General features: G+C 41.8%; 1 non-coding gene across 1 annotated transcript; it reads right to left on the reverse strand.

Moving 5' to 3' along the window:
* Positions 1–725: 725 nt before the first annotated feature.
* TRNAT-AGU (transfer RNA threonine (anticodon AGU)) lies at positions 726–801 on the reverse strand. The gene has a single exon. It is a non-coding gene; the product is annotated as a tRNA-Thr (tRNA).
* Between the last annotated feature and the right edge of the window lie 13,764 nt (positions 802–14,565).

A 14,565-nucleotide genomic window follows, 5' to 3' on the forward strand; every position in this document is an offset into this window, starting at 1 on the left:
AATGTTCTCTTTTACTTTCCTTGAGTCTGTGCTGTTATTTCTTTTCTAATTACTTTAACTAGTTGCTTAGTTCATCAATTTTTAGTCTCTCTTTTTATGCAAGAGCTACATTTTTTTTGAAGTACTAGCTTTGGTCCATGTTACATCTTTGTGTGTGTGTGTGTGTGTGTGTGTGTGTGTGTGACAGAGACAGAGAGACAGAGAGAGGGACAGATAGGGACAGACAGACAGGAAGGGAGAGAGATAAGAAGCATCAATTCTTTATTGCGGCTCCTTAGTTGTTCATTGATTGCTTTCTCATATGTGCCTTGATGGGGGGGGGGTGATAGCAGAGCGAGTGACCCTTTGCTTAAATCAGCGACCTTAGGCTCAAGCTGGCAATTTCGGGTTTTTTTTTTTTTTTTTTTTTTTTTTTTTTTCATTTTTCTGAAGCTGGAAACAGGGAGAGACAGTCAGACAGACTTCCGCATGCGCCCGACCGGGATCCACCCGGCACGCCCACCAGGGGCGATGCTCTGCCCACCAGGGGGTGATGCTCTGCCCATCCTGGGCGTCGCCATGTTGCGACCAGAGCCACTCTAGCGCCTGAGGCAGAGGCCACAGAGCCATCCCCAGTGCCCGGGCCATCTCTGCTCCAATGGAGCCTTGGCTGCGGGAGGGGAAGAGAGAGACAGAGAGGAAAGCGCGGCGGAGGGGTGGAGAAGCAAATGGGCGCTTCTCCTGTGTGCCCTGGCCGGGAATCGAACCCGGGTCCTCCGCACACTAGGCCGACGCTCTACCGCTGAGCCAACCAGCCAGGGCCAACTTCGGGTTTTGAATCTGGGTTCTCTGCATCCCATTCCGATGCTCCATCCACTGCACCACCACCTGGTCAGGCCATGTCATGTCTTGATTTGTATTTACATCAGAATAGTCTAGATAACAGTGGTCGGCAAACTCATTAGTCAACAGAGCCAAATATCAACAGTACAACGATTGAAATTTCTTTTGAGAGCCAAATTTTTTAAACTTAAACTATATAGGTAGGTACATTCCTTATCGAGGTAACACCCACACATGGTATTTTGTGGAAGAACCACACTCAAGGGGCCAAAAAGCTGCATATAGCTTGCGAACTGCAGTTTGCCGACCAGGTTGCTATAGCAATAAACAGCTTCAAATTCTCATTTAGACAAAACAACGAAGGTTGTTTCTAACAAGCTCCCAGTTGATGCTGCTGATGGTGGTTCATGAACCACACTTTGAGTAGCAATGCTTTAAATTTATTCTTTCCTTCTTATTAAATGATACCATAGCTAGTAATGGCTATGAAATAAGCTATGTACCTTGAGCTATGAAAGAGATAAGTAACCTCTATTCCTGAAATCACTTATTCCATTTTATTATGCTTTTAGACATCCTTTGGGAGACAGATTTTGATGGTATTAACCTTCCTTTCCAGGTAGAGAAATTCAGGGCTAGAAGAGACTCTCTCCCCAGGGCAGTAGCAGGCATTGGCCCTGGGTGCTGATCTCACATGGTCTTAGTCCACTATTTCTGGACCACACATAGAGGCAAATCAGAGAGCTCATGCAGTATGCCACTCAAGCACGTCCTGCCACTTTTCCCTGACCTGCCTACCTTAAAAGACACCCAACACATTGAAATTCCATTGTATAAGCTGAATCTCACCAAAGCTGCTATGCTACGTCCCACGTAAATGAGGTTCCTTCCACATAAATCGACACTGGGCATCCAGAAGGCTCCACGTAACAAAAACAGTGAGGATTAACCAGAGCACTCAGACTCTCACCTCTGTGAGGCCAGGGATGTTACAGTTCTTGTTCTTTCCATGACGCCAGATTATTAAACTCTTTATGATCCAAACAGTTCAGATTTCTGTTGTGGTAGAAGAAAGTTAGAAAGCCTGTTTTCTAAGCCTAGGCTCCTAGGGATATAATGTTTGCTTGTCCAAAGGCAGTGACACCCAGGGAAAAAGGGGCAGTTTGCTCCTAGCCAGAGATGAGTGTTTTTAAATTGCCTGCTGGGTGATGACAAAAAAACAAACTTGTGGATTTTATTATAGTTTTCACATTTTTTTACTTTTAGATGAGAGGAAGGAAGATAGTAAGGCAGACAGACTCCAGATCCACCGGGATCCACCTGGCAATCCCCGTCTCTGGCTGCCAGAGAGGAAGAGAGAGAGAAGGGGGAGAGGGAGGGAGAGAGAAGCAGATGGTAGCTTCTGTGTGCCCTGACTGGGGATTAAACCCGGGATGTCTGTGCACCAGACTGACTACTGAGCCAACTGGCCAGGGATGTTTTCACATTTTTTATAGAGAAGGCACCCTTTTATTACCTGTTCTGGGACTGAGTATGTTCATTAGCTACCCTCGGAATGCCACTGTCAAAAGAACAGCTTTCCAGGGGTAGAGGGCAGGGTTGATGAGCAAGCCCTGGGCAGCTCTTCTGTGGGCTGGTCCAGGAAAGAGCATCCCTTAACATTGCCGCCTAGGATGACCACACCTGAGCCGACCTGTACCTGTCTGGAGAGTGAGCATGCCAGGCTGTGGCCTGGGGAGCTAAAATCCTAAAGAGAGAGGCTGCACAAGTGGTTCTGAATGAGTTACAGAAATTTAGTCAATAAATATTCTAGCTGCTACCCACAATGGGCTGTGAATACCAAAGGCTCTTTTCCAAGCTTACTGAACTTCCATAGATTCCAAAGTTTTTTTCATCTATTTCTCCAAGAGGATTAAAGTCTTCCACTGATGTGGGCGTGAGGAGAGGTCTGATTTAGAAAAATTGAAGAATATGGTATTTCATGTATCTGTGTGTCAAGAACCAAAGTAATATCTATTAGTCTATGTCTCACTTATTACTGTATTTATTCTTATAATAACCTTCATAGCTTGAAGAAGTCTGTGTGATCCTTTCCTCCTTACAGATAAAAGGGGTCAAACTGATTCAGAAACATTTCAAAACAAGTCTCCCCCATCTAGCTGTTTACTGCTTCCAGTTTCAATAGGAAGGTAAGTGTCTCAGAAAATGAAATTTCAGCTCCACTTTTTCCGAAAGCTTTGTAGTAAGCTCACTTTCCTGTGTTTGATGAGATATTCTAGGCCATGCAGAGAGCGAGCCTGAGCCACAGAAAGGACATGGCTTCCCAGGAGAAGGGAGAAAAATAGGGAAAGCAAAAATGGTGTTTCTGTAGACATAAAATACCTTCTTTTATCCTTCCTCCCAAGAAAGTGGCTTATTTGAAAATGATGCATTTTCCCATAACCTGTCTGAACCTTCTTGACAGCATGCTGCATTCCTTTCTCAGGATCCTTACATCTCTTGATGGTTGCCAGTTCGGCCTGTGTCCCCCAAAGCAACAAAGTGCCTCCTTGACCTTGAAATGACTGTGGGGTTACTGCTAGAGCTCCAGAGCCCCTGTTTGCCCATATCTGGTAGGTGGATTTTCCTCCCAACACAGGAAGGAAGTCACAGGGTTTAAATATTATGATCCCTGAATGATACAAAGTTCATTCAAGGCTTAAATGAGAAAAAATTAAATTCTCTCAATCCTCCCCACCCCCATCCTGGTCATACCTTTCGAAACTCTTCCTTCCCTAAAAGCTACATTAAACTTAGCCTAGACTGACTAATTTAATGCTGGGACAAATTTAAGATTAGGCATTAATGGTTGCTTTATTCATTTATTGCTGCATAAAATCAACCCAACATTTATTGACTTAATCAGCTATATAGATATATTTTTCCCCCTCCCAGTTTCTGTTGATCAGATATTTGAAAAGGGATTAAATAGATGTTCTCGGTGGAATTGCTCATGCAGTGGTGATCTTATGTTGGCTGAGGTTACAGGCATCTAAAAGCTTAACAAGGGCTGAAGGGTTCACTTTCAAAGTGACTCAGGTGCTTAGTAAATTAGTGCTGGCTGTTGTTGATTGGGGGCTCCAGATTCTCTTCACAGGATGCTTGACTATTTGCAATTCATGGCCATTACTTGCTCAAGGGAGGGGCCCAAGAGAAAGGTGGAAGTCCCACTGTATTTTCTGTTCTAGCTTTGGTCACTGCCACTTACACTGTATTCTTTTGGTTGAGGCCATTACAAAAGTTTACTCAGGATCTAGGGGAGAGGACATCAACTTTCCTTCCTGATGGAGGAGTACCAAAGTCACATTGTAAGAAAAGCATGTATGATGAGGTAGATGGTATTGCAGCAAGTTTTGGAAAATGTGATCTGCCATAATGGCTGATAAAAATTGAACGAGTGTCCCAGGAATCATTGTTGGAAACATAGGTTTCCTAAATTTCTGAGTGCAACAAAGCCTTACCACAAAAGCCTGAATATATAATGTTAGAAAGTAGGGTTGTCCCTGGAATGCATTCTAGGACAGTAACCAGGAACTGTACATGAGAGATTTGGAAATGAGTGAAAGTTAGGGCCTGACTTGAAAGATCTCACAAGTGTGAAGAAAGACAAAATACTAGCATTTACAATTTGAGAAGGCTCAACAATTCTCTCCTCCCAATATTTACTTAAAATAAAGAAGATCCTTTTAAGGAAATTTGGACTTCATAAGAATCTAGGTTTGGGGATGCAAAGTTGGGGGAATGCAGTTAGTAGTGTGGGTTGGAGTGGACAGTGAAAAGAGAAGAAGGAAGAAAAAGTCCAGGACTCAGGCCTGCAGTGCTGAGAGGTTGATGTAACCAGGTGAGAAGAAAGCCACCTGCCTGGAGTGGAAGGAGCTGGGAGGATCCTGCAGTGCTGAGAGGTTGATGTAACCAGGTGAGAAGAAAGCCACCTGCCTGGAGTGGAAGGAGCTGGGAGGATCCTGCAGTGCTGAGAGGTTGATGTAACCAGGTGAGAAGAAAGCCACCTGCCTGGAGTGGAAGGAGCTGGGAGGATATTTTGAAGGTTGTTTCTGGATAGTTATGCTATGAGGGTATTAGAGGCATAAGGATTTCATGGGTTTGAACTGTTCTTTGATATTCTTAACAGATTTGAGAAAAGAATGGGACTCTCTTCAAATTAATTTTGCCCAATGAATTGTACTTTTGAATGGGATTCATCCCAAGGACTGAACAACTGGTTTCAAGAACCCAGAAAGTAAATGAGTGGGTAAAAGTGTGATCTCTGAGTCACACTGATCTAGATGCACTTCTGGCTTATCAAGTACTATCTGGAAGTTGGGAACAACTTTTTTTTTTTACCTTCTTTGGCCCTCAGTTTTATCCCCAGTCAAATTAAGTAATGTGTTTCTGAGTTTCCGCTAGCACTTTAAATACTAGACCTGATGCAGTGCCAAAGCATATGACTTCTTATAGTTTGGCATCCAGGTAAAAATCAGGACTTTGAAAAAATAGAGTCCCTGAAACAGAATAATAAGATGAGTCGCTTAAAATAGAGGTTCTCCAGAAAATCCAGGGCACAAGACTTTCTTTATGACAATTACAGCATTTCAGCCCTCGCTGTGGAAACTGGGGCGTTCCACTGCTCCTCGGTTTCTGAGTACGCAGGCTCGCATCAGGAAGTTGTAAAAGAATCAAGTGGAATGCTTTTTTAAAAACTACATTCAAATTCTATTGTTCAAATTAGATTTTAACTTTTCTTCATAGGTACAGAAAATGAAAACAAAGGTGGAAACTGAGGCAAAATATCAACTTTCCCCCAAAACTTAATGTTTTATTTGAGAAAATATTGAGATTTTTTTAAAGGTTTAGTTAGATGGATTTCCCATCTACTATAAAAAGGAGCAGTTTCAATATGATTTATATACAACTTAAAATCATTTTTGAAGATTCTACATTTTTCTATTATTTTCCAAATCTATAGGGTTTGACTTAAACTTAGAGCCTTATATTGCTGATGATAGTAAAGATAGTAACTGAATAAGAAAACCTGAAATATTCTGGACCCCTTTAAAGTCTCAAATTAGTTATTTCTTCTTTCTCTTCTTTTTGCTTCCTTCTCTCTCTCTCTAAACCTTGTCTGCATGACACTTATCTTGCCAGGTATTGAGCTAGTCACAGTGCTTAGGACTATTTACATATTCTGTCATTTAATTTTTAAAGCAACTCTCTGAATGTTATATAGTTATTTTCAATCTAGAGGAAGTTCTAAAATATGAACCCAGCACAATTAATTATTCTGTCCAAGATCCCACAGTCTGCAAAGTGACAGAGCTAAATTGCCCAATTCCAAAATATTGCTCTTTTAATGTACAAAATTATTTTTTTACTCAATCCAACTGCTAGTAGTTGAGCCGTTTCTCCCAAAACACACCAAGTATCACCTTGGAGTGCAATTGCTAGATCATATAGTAAGAAACTGCCAAACTGCTTTATAGAGTTACAGTATTTTGCATTTCCACCAGCAGTGGATGAGACTTCCTCTTGTTCCACATACTTTCCAGCATTTAATGTTGTCAGGTGTTTGTTTGTTTTTTAACTTTTTGCCATTTTCATAGATGCATAGAGGCATCTCAATGGTACTTTATGTTGAAATTCCTTAATCATGTATGATGTTGAACATCTCTTCACATGCTCATTTGCCACCCATATACTTTCTTTGGTGAGGTGTCTGCTCAAATTTTTTGCCTATTTTTAAAATTAGCTTAGCTGTTTTCTTATTGCTGAGTTTTATGGGTTCTTTGTCTGTGGTAACTACAAGTCTTCTATCAGATACGTGTTTTACAAATATTTTCCTCATCTATGGATTGTATTTTCATTCATTTATGCCTTATTGCTTTTTAAGAGGATCTTTCCAAATTATTAAAATTTGGAAATGTTTTTTAGACAATTTTGCCAAGTGTTACCAAATAAAGCAAACAAAACAAAACACTGAACCTTCAATAAAAAAGATAAATATTTCCATTATTGATATTTACTTAAGCTTGTACTGAATTCCCAGACCTGGCACACTTCCACCACCAGAACTTACTCCTTTGTCACCAGAGCATCAATAGTAGGAGACCGTATCGTGCAGTTTTGCAAGTAAGTGAGAAGTTTGACCACTGCTAATAAAAGTAGTCATCGAGATTGTCCCTTATTCTCTGCAGCCAGATGTGCTGTGTCCCCTGTTCTCAGTTATTCTCAGGTCCTCTATGATGAGGCAGGTCTGTGACACTCTGCTTGTTCATTGTGCGTTCATTACACCAGACTGGCTGGGTTCTCTGTGGAGATTTCTATTTAGATCCTACTCCCGTGGATTAGTCACTGTAGACTAAATTATGCTGCAGTGTCACTCCAAAGGTCTCAGAGGTCCAAAATATACATGTCACACTTCATGTCCTCACTAAAGGTCATCCTTGTTTAGTGATACAGACACGTTGCTGGTTGTTATGGCAAGGGCAGCAGGAATGTGGGATGGACCCCTAGGTCCTGGAGCTTTCTTCCCAGAACTGATACAGTTTCATGACCATATCAAGCCACATGACTTCTAACTTAAAAGGGGCAAAAAAGTAAAGTCTTACCATGTACACAATGGGGAGACCAGACGTATCAGCCCTAATGACTGCTACAGCCCCATGATCTGAGACTCCTGAAACATTCTGGCTATTCTTTCTATTTTTATAATTTTTAAATTACAGTTCATATTCAATATTATTTTGTATTAGTTTCAGATGTACAGCATAATGGTTAGACAATTATGTGCTTTACAGAGGGGTCCCCAATACTTCAAGTACCCACCTGGCTCATACAGAGTTATGATATTATTGACCTGTTTCCACAGTGCAGTGGTTATCATTTGCCTAATGTTGATTAATTATCATTGACCACATACTGTGGGGTCTTAAGTAGATCTTTTTGATGAATTAGTTGTCATCTCTACCTGAGACCAAAGCACACCTTGCACACGCACATTGGCCAGGTTGCAGCTGTCTCAGAATTTGCTGAGAACAAGCTGGTTTAATAGAACTTCACTTGGCTGTCACTTCTCTTTTTGTGGAGAAATAAGAGAAGGGTAGGACTCATTTGGTTTTTCTACCTGAAGCTGAAGTATAGAGGGGGCAATGAGTAAGAAAATAACTTTTGAAAGCTTGTAAGTTTTGCAAGAAAAAAAAGGAAACATCGTATTCACCACTGGTTGTCTCCCAAGAGTCGAACTCACTGCTTATACTGGTGCTCCCAATGTGAGATACAGGCATTACTACAGGGTGTGGTGGATGTCCCTAAGATGAAGCCAATGCACGGCACATGTGGTGGAGAAAAGGTGCAAATGAGGGCCTCAGACTGGCTGGAGACCACTTAGGTTTGGGGCAAAGGGGCCTGTGTCAGAAGGATGTGAGTGATGGCACTGACAGGAAAATGTGGGCGGATCCTGTGAGGAATAATCAAGACCATGAAAGCTGGTTGGGATTGAGTCCCTTGCCAAGTTGGCCTGATGGGAACTGCACTGACATACAAGGACTCTTCAGACCATGAGCTATCAGCTTTTAACACAGAGAAAGATCAACCTAGTCAATCTCACTTAGGGTAGTTCACGTTAGGAAGGGGCCATTAACACCTATGAAGAGAGCAGCCAGTGTGACACTGCCATGATCTCAGGACATAGGGAACATTAACTTTCTCCCTCCCTGTTCTGAGGCAGAGAAGCAAGGTTAGTATAAGTCTAGCCTGTGCTGGAAAGATGGGAAGAGGAAAAACTGGGATGAAAAGAATATGAGAGTGAAGATGGGCAGACTACGTGTTCATTTAAATGAGACTGCTTAAATAACCAAACATAACTGGAAAGTCATTGATGAAAATGACCGATATTAAAGGAGCTAGTGCAATAGTGAGAAAGGTGAGCTTTGACAATGCATGGTGAGTAGCAAAGAAAAAAATTCAACCCATCTGTGTTTATACCTCAGTAAATTGAGACTAATCAACCTGCTTCCATATAATAAAACAACTCACAGTGGTGTCATGACTTCTGCTTTGAAAAATGTTTTCTTTTTCTCCATGGATACTTTTAGCAGCCCTGAGAAGTATACAGGAAAAATATTATTATCCTGTTTTTAGATGAGTAAACTAAGGTTTCAAGTGATGAAGTTGCTTGGCCAAAGATACATGGTCATTGAGATTTTAACCACTAGTTGTCCATTCTGTCTGATTTCCTTTCTGTTCTCCTAATATGATGAATTAAGGAAACAACTTTAGAATTCAGATAAGTCGCTACTGTAAAGGAACTAGTGGTACCAAAGGAAATTTTGCAAATAGGTTAAAATGAAGTAAAAATGAGAGTGTTTCTCACAGTGAGATATTTGGTCCCTAGGCATTCAAATCTTTTGAGTATGAATCTATGAAAAGTTCTGATTTTTAACATCCACCCTCAGACCTTTTGAATCAGAATTTCACAGTTGGGGGCCCAGCATTCTACATGTGGGATAAACGCCTTCAGTACTTCTTACTCATTCCAGAGAATTGAAGTCAGATTCTAAGCCTTCGTGTTCCTCTGGCTCTTTTCTTGCTTAGATCTTGATGAGAACCAGGCATGGTACTTAGATCAATTTAAAAAATTTGCTCATTTAATCTTCACAGTTATCCAAAGAACATAGGTGCTATTATCTCCATTTTACAGTTAGGAAAACTAAGGCACAAACATTTAAATAACTTGCCCAAAGTCACACAGCTAGGAGGCAGAAGAGCTAGCATTCAAAACCGGGTCTTGTTGGAGTCATAGGTTCGTGGCATTAACTTGCGAGCTCTGTCACCTCTGTTCATGTCCTGCATTTACATGGCCCATGTTTTCTAAGCCCTTTGATTCTAGCAAAATGAGTTGTTCTCTCATGTCTGAAAAAAAATCAAATATATTCAGAGTCAGGCAACTTAATTGAGGTTAGAGAAGCTCATTTTTCAGTCCTACAAAAGACATAGAAAGATTGCTCTAAAGGATGCTATTTGCACAGTGATTTAGCTTCCAATAATTTATTAATCTATTAAAGTCTCTCTTTTGTTCTGTTTTATTCTCAGAGGAGCAGCCAAGTTTCTCCAAGGGTTGTTTTAGTGTAAGGATGAGGATAGTAGTTTGTAAATGGGTTTTCCATTATTGCTTGAGAATGCACTCTGAGAAGGGCAAAAGTTGAGGGAGTGGATGGAGCAAGAAGAAGAGGAGCCCAACCAGCCTGTCTGATCTTACTTTTGAAGTGCCCATCAGCACATGGTCCTCTGAAGTGCAGACTTCTCGCCATCACAGCCCAGCTTCAGAATCTTGTGTTTTCATGTCTGTGTCGCTGACAGAGCCTCAGAGCCTCAGGAACCCATGGAAGCCATCTCACATGCTATATAGTTCATCTTCCTGGACTGCACGGGGTCTCTGCCAGTACTCAACAAAAGGGGATTAGTACGGAGGTCTGGTGGCAATAAGCTTAACTGTGGGAACCCTTTCTCCTGATCATGCGCTACACTGTATTTATTTACTTTTATTTATTGATTGTTCTTAGAGAGACAGAGAAAGAAAGGGAGAGAGAGAAAGAGAGAAAGAAAGAAGCATTCATTTGTTGTTCCACGTAATTGTGTGTTCATTGGTCATTTCCTGTATGTTCCCTGATGGGGAATGGAACCCCCAACATTGGTATTTTGGTACGACACTCTAACCCAGTGGTCCCCAACCTTGTTTGGGCCATGGACCAGTTTAATGTCAGAGAATATTTTCATGGACTGGCCTTTAAGGTGGGATGGATAAATGTATCACGTGACCAAGATAAGAGTCAAGAGTGAATCTTAGACAGATGTAACAGAGGGAATCTGGTCATTTTTAAAAACTAAAACATTGTTCAGACTTAAATATAAATAAAACGAAAATAATGTAAGTTATTTATTCTTTCTCTGCAGACTGGTACCAAATGGCCCATGGACCAGTACCAGTCCGCGGCCCGGGGATTGGGGAACACTGCTCTAACCAACTGAGCTACCAGGCCAGGACCTATACACTTTAAATACAGTACAGTTTTGTTTCTATATATTATGATAGAAATATATCATAATTTTATTTATCAAGTATATCTCAATAGTGAAGTTGAAAAAAGTATCTAGGCATCTAATTGCAGAGGTGTTGTTAGAGCTGAGAGCAGACAGGGAAAGGTGAGCCAACTTGGAGTTTAGCAAATGCAAGAAGTGCCATACAGGTAGAATAAGAGGGGCTGGGACAGCAGATGATGGTATCAGCATCCAGGAATCAAGGATGCCCAGGGGACTATGTGGCTGGGACTGGCAGGTGAAAACTGAAATTCTGCAGAAGCAGCTACTCAGGTGGGCTGGGGCTAAAAGAGGAGTTTTCCCAGAGAGAGTGAGAGCACAGAGGAACTGTGTGCCGGCAGGAACTGGAAACATGCAAGAGATGCAGCCACTGACATCATGCCACCTGAGCAGAAAAGAGAGGACCAATAGCTCGGCGGCTGCTTTCTTTCTGCCCTGCAGTCTTTAGCGTTGCCTCCCATTAGCAAAGGAACCTGGGAATTACAGTTTTCAGCGTTTTACTTCCTGTGGTACAGAGCAGAAAAGAGTGTCTGAGTGGAGAAAGTGACATGTGAGGGATATCACAATTATAACTTACTAACAGGGAGGCCTACAAAGTCTGGAAACACATAAAAAATATATATAATATATGGTTTATTGATATTACATAGTACATATAGTCAATGACGTTATAGGATATGTTCATTGCTTTGATCCCTATTAGTGGTCCATAGTTCAATGCACTATGAAAAGGGCTACAATATTGGTACACTAATGCTTTTCAGTCCATCCCTGCACAGGCATATGATATTACTAGAAAGCCCGGCAGTCATACAAAATGACCGCTGTTCTAGATATTATAAATTGTAATTAAAATGATTTGTGCAAAGGTGTCTGCTAATTCAAACTGAATTACCCAGGGTTTTAATCCTTTTTGCGTTTCGGTCAGCATTACTCTGTCATTTTTTTGCATTTCTCTCCTGCCTTTGTTCAAGGGACTCATTATGTCGAGACAGGCTTTTTTGTCTTGCATCTGAGGTAAGCCTTGTTTCTCTATGCTCATCAGTCTCATTTTGCCGAGAAAGACGCATTTGCTCTGCAACTGAAGCAAGCCTTGTCTTTCTCTGCTCAGTGGTTTCTTTTTGTTGAGAAAGCCCTTTTTGTGCAGCTTTAGCTCCTTTTCTCTCCTCTTCAGTGTTGTATTTTCTAGGAGGCATTCTTTTTTTTTTTTTTTTTTGTATTTTTCTGAAGCTGGAAACGGGGAGAGACAGTCAGATAGACTCCCGCATGCGCCCGACCGGGATCCACCCGGCACGCCCACCAGGGGGCGATGCTCTGCCCACCAGGAAGCGATGCTCTGCCCCTCCGGGGCGTCACTCTGTTGCGACCAGAGCCACTCTAGCGCCTGGGGCAGAGGCCAAGGAGCCATCCCCAGCGCCCGGGCCATCTTTGCTCCAATGGAGTCTCGCTGCGGGAGGGGAAGAGAGAGACAGAGAGGAAGGAGAGGGGGAGGGGTGGAGAAGCAGATGGGCACTTCTCCTGTGTGCCCTGGCCGGGAATCGAACCCAGGACCCCTGCACGCCAGACTGACACTCTACCACTGAGCCAACCGGCCAGGGCCCTAGGAGGCATTCTTAAAAGAAATTACGTTAAGACGTAGTTTTTATGTAAAATAGATGATTGCCAATGCAAACAAATGTTCACCTTCCCCCTGACACGCTCAATTTGCGTTCAGCCGTGGCAACTTCACCCCATTGGCTAGTACAGTTACACAAGCAACCAATAAGCTATCGGCAACAAACAGACACTTAAGCCACATATAATAAAGATGTGTCCCATGACCTATGCTTTTAAAATATTATTTTTTATTTTTATTGCTTGAATTTAGGGAGACAGAAAGAAAAAGGGGAGAGAAAGAAGGAGGAGCATTCAATCCCCTACTTTGTTGGGATTCATTGGCTGCTTCCTGTGTGTGGCTTGACTGGGGATGGAACCCAAGGCCTTGGCATTACATGACGATGCACTAACCAACTGAGCTAACCAGTCAGGGCCACAACTTGTGCCTTTAATTTCATTGCATAAACCTTCATCTTCAGCATATTCCAAAAGACCTGTGTTCTACCTGTTTTTAAAACAATTATCTGTATTTTCACCTGCCTTATATACATTAACTTGTTTAATTAACTATTATTGTGCATAAAACTTCACCTCTAATTTATTCCACAAAGAAAAATCTGAGTTAAGCTACAGCAAAGTAAAAGTCTTCCATTTTTGCACGCTCAGTTCCAGGACAAGTAACTGAGGGCGTAGTGGTCAAGATGAATTAAAGAAATAAATTAGGGATAAATTTTGCTATATGCCTCAGTTCATTTCAAAATGGTAGCTTGCAGGATAGAAATCTAAAAACACCATCCAGCTGGCACTCAGAAAATCAAGAAACAGGAGAAACACTCTTGGGGGGTCACAGTTTGAAAGGAACTGAAGATATGAAGTTTACTCATTACTGACCCAGAAAGTAAAATTCAAGGAGAGAGAACTGTAGGCAGATGATTAGGTCAAATGGCAGCCTTAGACTCTCCAGAAAGCATGTATGGCACACAGGCCTGCGGACTGTTTTCTCCTCCACCCTCCTGTCTAAACGAGTAGTCTTAATTGTCCGTTGTCCAAGCTGTGACATCAGGCTTCCTCACTCCCGATTGCCACCCACTTTCCTTGGCAACGAGTCCTGCAAATGCTAATTTTTATGCCATATTTTTTCAGTCAATTCTGCTTAGACCCACAAACACTGTTTCATTTCAAATCTACATGTACTTCTTGTACCTTGTCCACTGCAACAGTTTTCTAACTGGCTTCCATGTTGGCTCATTATTCATTCAGCAAATCTTCCAGTCAGCATTTCCATATGTTAACTGAAGTGATATTTATAAAATCCTGATCTAACATGTAACTCCTTGGTTAAAACAGATAGTGGTTCCTTTTCCTATTAACTAAACTCCATTACAACCTGCCATTGAACAAAAGGAAAAACCATGAACTCTTTAGCATGACATGTGAGACCCCTCCAATATGATTCCGACCTAACTTTGTAGCCCCATCCTGAATGTTCCCTTTATTTAAGGCCCTTTGCCATACCAAGGAACCATAATTTATCCAAAGTAGTGCTGGTGTGGACACAACAATTTTCAGGCATCTTCTTTAGTCTTTAGTGCTGCTGGTCAAATATTTCTGGTTCTCTACCTTTGGGGTACCTGGTAAGATCACTTTTCCACTTAGGTCTGTGGCTATCATGTATTGCGTGGTTGCGTTGTGGGTCCCATCCAGACAGGAGCACTTAATTGCTGGTGCAAGACTTCCAGGCTCTTTCCCTTTGCCACAGCCATTGATGGGTGCTCAGTATGGGGGACATCTACAGCCTCCTTCCTGGAGAAGGAGACTTCATGCAGAGCTCCATAGTACTAGGCAGGATGAGTGAAAAATGAACCTTTCTTGTTAGAAGAGGCTTAGTTTGGTGGGTGTTGTTGCTACCATGTAAGAGTTGGCAGACTTTTTCTATAAAAGCTCTGTGGGCCATGTAGGCTGTTGACCATGTTTGTCATCCTCCTTTATGATCCTTAATATTGTAAAAACAGATCCTAG

The sequence above is a fragment of the Saccopteryx bilineata genome, chromosome 10 (assembly GCF_036850765.1).
Source record: "Saccopteryx bilineata isolate mSacBil1 chromosome 10, mSacBil1_pri_phased_curated, whole genome shotgun sequence".
NCBI lineage: Eukaryota > Metazoa > Chordata > Mammalia > Chiroptera > Emballonuridae > Saccopteryx > Saccopteryx bilineata.